This window comes from Apium graveolens, chromosome 8 (assembly GCF_009905375.1).
Source record: "Apium graveolens cultivar Ventura chromosome 8, ASM990537v1, whole genome shotgun sequence".
NCBI lineage: Eukaryota > Viridiplantae > Streptophyta > Magnoliopsida > Apiales > Apiaceae > Apium > Apium graveolens.
In genome coordinates, this window is record NC_133654.1 from 211,954,594 (window position 1) to 211,963,313 (window position 8,720).

At 43.5% G+C, this 8,720-nt stretch overlaps 1 non-coding gene across 1 annotated transcript; it reads right to left on the bottom strand.

The window, feature by feature from the left end:
- Nucleotides 1-549: 549 nt before the first annotated feature.
- On the bottom strand, nucleotides 550-656 carry LOC141681777 (small nucleolar RNA R71). Its single transcript, XR_012559200.1, has one exon. It is a non-coding gene; the product is annotated as a small nucleolar RNA R71 (small nucleolar RNA).
- Nucleotides 657-8,720: the final 8,064 nt, after the last annotated feature.

Below are 8,720 nucleotides of genomic sequence, written 5' to 3' on the forward strand. Positions count from 1 at the left end.
TTTCAGGTACTTTAGCAAGCGTTTATGCAAACTCGTTCTCGTGCTCGCAAGAGGACTTTAGATACAGCCGAGGAGACAGACGAAGTTCTTGATATTCCGGAGAAGTTAGATTTTGAGGATTCAGATTCAGGAAATGAGCAGAAAGAACCAGTAAACATGGGAGATCGTATTGTTCAAGCTGATCCAGCTCTTATGCATTTTTCTCGACCTAAAATTGATGACATTCAGTCAAGCATCCTTCATCCGGCTATTCAAGCTAACACCTTTGAAATCAAGCCGGGCACTATTCAGATGGTGCAGAATTCTGTTTCTTTTGGAGGAGCGGAAACTGAAGACCCCAACATGCACATAAGGAATTTTGTCGAGATCTGCAGCACTTTTAAGTATAATGGCGTGACTGATGAGGCTATCAGGTTGAGGCTTTTCCCATTCTCACTAAGGGACAAGGCTAAAGACTGGTTACATTCTGAACCAGCTGGGTCCATCACTATGTGGCAAGATCTTGCACAAAAGTTTCTGGTGAAGTTTTATCCGATGGCAAAGACTGCTGCTATGAGGAGTGCTCTTACTCAGTTTGCGTAGCAACCTACAGAATCTATGTGCGAGGCTTGGGAACGCTGCAAGGAAATGTTGAGAAAATGTCCACATCATGGAATGCCGGATTGGATGGTGATCACTGGTTTCTATAATGGTTTGGGGGCCCAATCTCGGCCCATGCTCGATGCAGCAGCTGGAGGCGCCTTATGGGCTAAAAGCTATACTGAGGCGTATAATCTTATCGAGACGATGGCTGCAAATGAGCATCAAAACCCAACTCAGAGGATGACGTCAGGCAAGGTAGCAGGTATTCTGGAAGTTGATGCAGCTACCGCTATTGCAGCCCAGCTCTAAGCGCTATCAATGAAGGTTGATTCTTTGGCTATGTATGGAGTTAATCAAATAGCTATGGTTTGTGAGCTTTGTGCATGTTCTCATGCTACGGATCAGTGTTCTCTTGTAAACGAATCTGTTCAGTATGTGAATAATTATCAGCGACAACAGCAGCCTGTGCCAACGACCTATCATCCTAACAACAGAAATCATCCAAATTTCAGCTGGGGGAATAATCAGAATGCTATTCAGCCACCATATCAGCAAGGAGTGAGTAAACAGTTTAACCCACCTGGATTCCAGCAACCACAGCAGTATGCTACAAGGCAATCATATCCTCAACAGGGAAGTACAGTTGCACCTACTAGTGCTGATTTTGAGGAACTTAAGCTGTTGTGCAAGAGTCAGGCGGTTTCTATTAAGACCTTGGAAAATCAAATTGGTCAATTAGCCAATGCAGTGCTCAATCGTCAACCTGGCACTCTTCCCAGTGACACGGAAGTACCAGGCAGGAAGGAAGCTAAAGAGCAAGTCAAGGCTATTACCTTAAGGTCTGGAAAAGTAGCTGATGCTGAAAAGGCAAAAGAAGTAGAAGCTGAAATTAGAGGTGAAGAATCTAAGCAAAAGGAGAAAGCGGCGGAACCAAGGAAGACTACTGTTGAACACACTCTGCCTGAGGCTAATACAGGGGAGAAACAGCTCTATCCTCCACCACCTTTTCCTAAGAGATTGCAGCAACAAAAGCTGGATAGACAGTTCGGGAAGTTTCTGGAGGTGTTCAAGAAACTTCACATCAATATACCTTTCGCTGAGGCTCTGGAACAAATGCCTAGTTATGCGAAGTTTATGAAGACTATTCTTTCAAGGAAGGTGAAACTGGATGACCTTGAAACCGTTGCTCTCACGGAAGAATGTAGCGCTGTTCTGCAACAAAAGTTACCACCAAAACTGAAAGATCCAGGGAGCTTCACCATTCCTTGCACAATTGGCAATCTGACGTTTGACAAGTGCCTTTGTGATTTGGGAGCAAGCATTAATCTGATGCCGTTGTCGATCTTTAAAAAACTGGATCTGCTTGATCCAAAACCCACGTACATGTCACTATAATTGTTTGACCATTCCATTACTTACCCAAGGGGCATAGTTGAGGATGTGCTCGTCAAAGTGGATAAGCTCTTCTTTCCAGCAGATTTTGTTATTCTGGATTTTGAGGAAGATAAGAAGATTTCCATAATCTTGGGGAGGCCTTTCTTGGCTACTGGCCGTACCTTGATAGATGTGCAAAAAGGTGAACTTACTATGCGGGTCCAAGATCAGTATGTGACCTTCAACGTATTCAAGGCAATAAAATTCCCTACAGAAGATGAGGTGTGCTTAAAAGTGGATGTGATTGATTCTGCGGTTACTTCGGAACTCGATCACATGCTAATGTCTGATGCATTGGAAAAGGCCTTAGTGGGGGATTTTGACAGCGATGATGAAGATAGCAACGAGCAATTACAATATCTGAATGCTTCTCCCTGGAAGCGAAAGCTGGACATACCATTTGAATTTCTTGGTACTTCTGACCTCAAGAACGCTGAAGGGAAGCTCAAACCATCAATAGAGGAAGCACCTACCTTGGAGCTCAAGCCATTACCTGAACACTTGAGGTATGCTTTTTTAGGTGATTCATCTACGTTACCTGTTATTATTTCATCTGACCTTTCAGGTAGTGAGGAAGACAAGCTCTTAAGGATTTTGAGAGAATTCAAATTGGCTATTGGATGGACCATAGCAGACATCAAAGGGATAAGTCCTTCATATTGTATGCATAAAATTCTGCTAGAGGAAGGTAGTAAGCCAACTGTGGAACAACAGCGAAGACTGAATCCCATCATGAAGGAGGTGGTGAAGAAAGAAATTCTGAAATGGCTAGATGCAGGCATCATTTATCCTATTTCTGACAGCTCGTGGGTGAGCCCCGTACAATGTGTACCTAAGAAGGGAGGTATCACTATGGTCGCAAATGAAAAGAATGAGCTCATCCCTACTCGAACAGTTACCAGATGTAGAGTATGCATGGATTATAGAAAATTGAACAAAGCCACAAGGAAGGATCACTTCCCCCTTCCATTTATTGATCAGATGCTTGACAGATTGGCGGGTCATGAGTATTTTTGTCTTCTGGATGGTTATTCCGGGTATAATCAGATTTATATTGCACCAGAGGATCAGGAAAAGACTACCTTCACTTGTCCATTTGGCACATTTGCTTTTCGCAGAGTTTCGTTTGGGTTATGTGGCACACCGGCCACCTTTCAGAGATGTATGATGGCTATATTCTCTGACATGATTGGAAATAACGTCGAAGTGTTCATGGATGACTTCTCCGTCTTTGGACACTCATATGATGAATGTTTGAATAATCTGCGCGCCGTACTCAAAAGATGTGTGGAAACTAATTTGGTGCTTAATTGGGAGAAATGTCATTTTATGGTGCATGAAGGCATTATCCTTGGGCATAAGGTCTCTAGCAAGGGTCTGGAGGTGGACAAGGCCAAGGTGGGAGTCATTGAAAATCTTCCCCCACCTAATTCTGTGAAAGGAATCCGTAGTTTTCTTGGTCATGCGGGTTTTTATCGGCGATTCATCAAGGACTTTTCAAAGATATCTAAGCCGTTGTGCAATTTGCTTGAGAAAGATGTGCCTTTCAAATTTGATGATGACTGTTTGGCAGCATTCGAGACTCTCAAGGAGAGTTTGATCACGGCACCAGTCATTACAGCACCAGATTGGACAGAACCATTTCAGATGATGTGTGATGCGAGTGATTATGCGGTAGGTGCAGTTCTAGGACAGCGCAAGAAAAATCTCTTCCATGTGGTCTACTATGCGAGTAAGACTTTAAATGGTGCCCAATTGAACTACACCACTACTGAGAAGGAGCTTTTGGCTATAGTCTTTGGCTTTGAGAAATTTTGATCTTATCTGCTTGGTACGAAAGTAACAGTATTCACTGATCATGCAGCTATTCGCTATCTGGTTTCTAAGAAGGATTCGAAGCCGAAACTCATTCGTTGGGTGCTTTTACTTCAGGAATTTGAGTTAGAGATCAAAGATAGAAAAGGTACTGAGAATCAAGTAGCTGACCATCTCTCTAGGTTGGAGAATCCCGATTCTACTTCACAAGATAGGACGTTAATCAATGAATCTTTTCCGGATGAGCAGTTGTTTGCAATTCAGGAGGAAGAACCATGGTTTGCAGATATTGTAAACTATCTCGTCAGCAATATAATGCCTCTTAATTTGACATCCACTCAAAAGAAGAAGTTTGTGCATGAGGTGAAGTGGTATATGTGGGATGAACCATATTTGTTTAGACAGGGAGCTGACCAGATCATCAGGAGATGTATCCCGTTCTGTGAGACGGAGGGGATATTACGAGACTGCCATTCCACGGTTTATGGGGGACACTATGGAGGTGAGAAGACGGCAGCTCGTATTCTGCAAGCAGGTTTTTTCTGGCCTACTTTGTTCAAGGATGCTCATCAGTTTGTTTTAAGGTGTGATCGTTGCCAAAGAGTGGGAAATTTGTCAAGGAAGGATGAAATGCCATTAAATGTGATGCTTGAAGTCGAGGTCTTTGATGTATGGGGAATCGATTTCATGGGGCCTTTTATCTCGTCTTGCAATAATCAGTACATCTTGTTGGCAGTCGATTATGTCTCAAAATGGGTCGAAGTTAAAGCTTTACCGACAAATGATGCAAAGGCAGTACTAAATTTTCTTCATAAGCAAATTTTCACAAGGTTTGGAACACCTCGGGTAATCATAAGTGATGAAGGATCGCATTTTTGCAACCGTAAGTTCACTTCTATGATGCAGCGTTATAATGTGAATCATCGAGTAGCTACTGCCTATCATCCGCAAACAAATGGTCAAGCGGAAGTGTCTAACAGAGAGATAAAGTGCATTCTAGAGAAGGTTGTTTGTCCGTCAAGGAAGGATTGGTCTTTAAAGCTCGATGAAGCTGTTTGGGCTTACAGAACAGCATACAAAACTCCACTTGGGATGTCACCGTTCCAGTTGGTGTACGGTAAGGGATGTCATCTACCTGCGGAGCTTGAGCATAAGGCCTACTGGGCATTGAAGAAGTTGAACCTGGATTTAGATGCAGCTGGTAATAAAGAATGCTTCAGCTTAATGAACTGGATGAATTTCGACTTCAAGCGTACGAAAATAACAAAATGTATAAGGAAAAGGTGAAGAGGTAGCACGATAGGAAGCTACATCCAAAGTTATTTGTGCCAGGGCAACAAGTTCTCTTATTCAACTCTCGGCTCCGACTTTTTCCTGGGAAGTTGAAATCAAGGTGGTCTGGACCTTTTATTGTCAAAACTATGTTTCCACATGGAGCGGTGGAAATTTTTGAGAATGATCCGGACCAAGCATTCAAGGTTAACGGTCAGCGGTTGAAGCACTACTATGGGGACATGGCAAACCGAGAAGTGGTTAGTGCCATTTTGTTGACTACTTGAGCAGGGTACGAAACGTCAAGCTAATGATGAAAAAAAAGCGCTGCGTGGGAGGCAACCCATGAATTATTGTTACAGGAACCCTTAGAAGTTAATAACCTATCCAAAAACACAAAAAAATCAGAAAACAGGGGCTAAAAAAAAAAATTCCAGTGACCCCCTGCGCGCCTGCGCAGCAAGCTGAGCGCCCGCGCAGCTATGCTGAGCGGCCGCGCAGGGGTCGAGGACCAGAAATTTTTTTACAGTTCAGAAAAAAAAAACCAAACAAAAACAAACACAAAAACAGTTTTAGCCCATAAACCCACGATTTGTTCCCACTACCCCATCATTTTATCCCTTAATTCCCAAACCCTAATCTAATCCACACCCTATATATACATACACCTATCCTACATATCTCCCACAAAACTTCCTACACTTAAACCCTCTCACAAACATCAAATATCAGTTCTTACATGCTTTTATTCACGAATCAATGGCACCCAAGAGAGCACGCACTATTGACAGCAGCAGCACAGTCCTACTGCTGATTCATCAAGGGCTACTGCTGCAAGGCCTCGGTTAACTGACAGAGCCGCGGAGGAGGAGTACACTAGGCTGTTGGGTAAGCCGATTCTGAAGGAGAGGGGGTTTTTACCATCGGGGAGGGATGGTGAGTTGTTGCCCATGATTGCAGAAAAGGGGTGGATAGCTTTTTGTGAGTCACCCGAAGCAGTACCGATGAGCGTTGTTCGCGAGTTCTACGCGAACGCGAAGGCTGAAAAGAATGGGTTTTCTGTGGTCCGTGGGCTGACGGTTGATTATCATCCTGCAGCGATTCGCCGTGTGATTGGACAGCGAGAGAGGAAGCCCGAGGAGGAGAACTGGAATGAAAAGACTGCTGAGGATTTTGACTTGGATTTGATTTGTGCGACTCTCTGTCGACCGGGCACAGTTTGGACCCGCAGTACAGGCAATAATGAGTATCGTCACTTTCCGGCGATCGCCATGAACAGGTATGCCCGTGCATGGAATGCATTTATTTGTGCTAATATTTTGCCTTCTTCGCATGCACACGAGGTCACAGTTGAGAGAGCACAGCTGTTGTGGGGAATTCTGAATGAGGAGTACTATGTGGACCTTGGTGAGTTTATCTACCAAGGAATTCTGAAGTTTTTGAGGGGAGCAAAGCATACGAACATCCCTTATGCATCTACGGTTACGAAGCTATGCCGAGCAGTGGGAGTGAACTGGCCGGCTCATGAGCAGTTGTAGTTGCCAACCGCTCTGATTGATTCTGGCACTCTGAATGGGATGCAGGAGTGGACCGGTGGTGAGCCTGAGGAGCATGGGTTGGGTTATCGTCTTCCAGGAGGGCGTCCAGCACGAGGTGCTACTATGGCTAGGCCATGGCGTGATGAGGCTGGTTCTTCGAGAGCTCAGGAGGGTGCTGGGATGGTTGATGCCCAGTATAGGAGGCTTTCACGGCGGATGGATGCCATGTATGAGACACAGAGCAGGTTTGCTCAGGAACTCACCCTTGCGTTAGGGACTGCTTTTCGAGGCCTTGGAGCTGATATCCAGTGGCCAGTTTTTGGTGAGGACTCTGCATACCCGCCGCCTGATACTCCACCCACTGAGGGTGATGATGATGATGACTCCGAGTAGGTATACCCTGTGTTCTTTTCTACTACTTTCACTGAGGACAGTGAAGATTTTTAGTTTGGGGTGGTAGTTAAGGAATATTGTGTGTGTGTCATTTAGTTGCATATTCATGATAGTTTAGTTCATATAGTTGCATAATTTATGCCATATAGTTTTTTTTATGAATGTCATGTAGCTCATGCATTTACCATGATCCCTTTTGCAATGATTTATCGACTGAATTGTGATATTGATGTGAGTGTAGTGATAGCATTAAAGTGATATTAAGTTGTGTAGGTTGATATGCATGCTAGAAACAATTGTAAGTCCACTAAGTCTTAGAGAATGCGAAAGGGCTAGATTGTGTTATGATTTGGTTGTTTTCAAGGTCAATCTACTTATTATGCTTAGAATTCGATTATAGGTTCTTAGTGATAAAGACATGAAAAAGAAAAATTTTGGAGAAAAAAATATGGAAGTTGTTGCTAGTTGTGGCTAGGCGTCAAATGGCTAGTAGCCGGCTCGCGTATGTTGCGAGTAGTCTAGGGTTGAGCAAGATGGAGCGAAACGCACTTGCTCAGAAATTAAAAAAAAAAAAAAATTGGCATAATTGATCGAGAGTGGGCTCTTTGATATTCGAGTTATTAAGTTCTTAGGGGACTTTGTGCCTAGCGACCTAAGGCTTTTAGAGTCTGGGATCCGCTAACCTAACGCTCGTTACATGGATATCATTGTATAAGTCTTTTGTGGACCTCACTCATTGCACGGTCAAATAAGCATTTGAGTTGTAAATAAAAAGCACGATTCCGTAGTAAGCTCCAGAGTTCTTGTAGTGTTGTATATCACTTTGTGCCTGGAATTTTTATTCTTTGTATAATCGTAGGATTGCCTTGAGGATAGTCTAGTCATAGTAATTGGTCTAGTTCCGAAGCATATCTGTTAAGCATTTGCACACACCACGTTTCTGGCTGTATGTCCGTTTGCATGAGTTTATTGATCTTTAGTTATCTAACTGCATTCGTTGAGATGTGGCAATTTGGTTGATTAATTGTAGTAAGGGGGATCGCTGCATTTTCATATAGATTGTATTCATGCATATTTTTATTTGTTTTTGAGTCTGTGACGCTTGAGGGCAAGCATCGATTTAAGTTTGGGGGTGTGATAAGTGGCATTTTATACCACTTAGAACGTCTTAAAATGGCTTAAATTGGTGTCTTGAAATCAAGTATTTTGTGTATTTGATGCGTTTTTCTAGTGTTTATGCATTTCAGGGTATTAGTTGCATTTCGGGGGAGGAATCATCAAGAATAAGCCTTGGCATGTGTTCACCATTGCGAGAGGAAAGGAACGGGCAGATTACGGCGAAGAAATGGAGCAAACTTGGATTTTTTCCAGTGGAGGCCTGCGTGCCCGCGCAGCTATGCTGAGCAGCCGCGCAGCAACCTGCGCGCCCGCGCAGCTATGCTGAGCGGCCGCGCAGGGTCGGGAATTTTGCTGAATTATTTTAGACTTCTACTTCTGTTTGGCTTCCAACTTCTATGTTATCTGAGTTTTATGGGACTATTATATAAGTAGATTTGAGATGTTTTCACATGGGGGGATTAAGAAGAAGAAGATTGTGTTTTACGCAAGAAGCGAAGGAGATAAGGAAGAAGACCGATTTAGCACACCGCAACGAAGAGGAAGCATATTTTCTTGTGATTCTTGTTT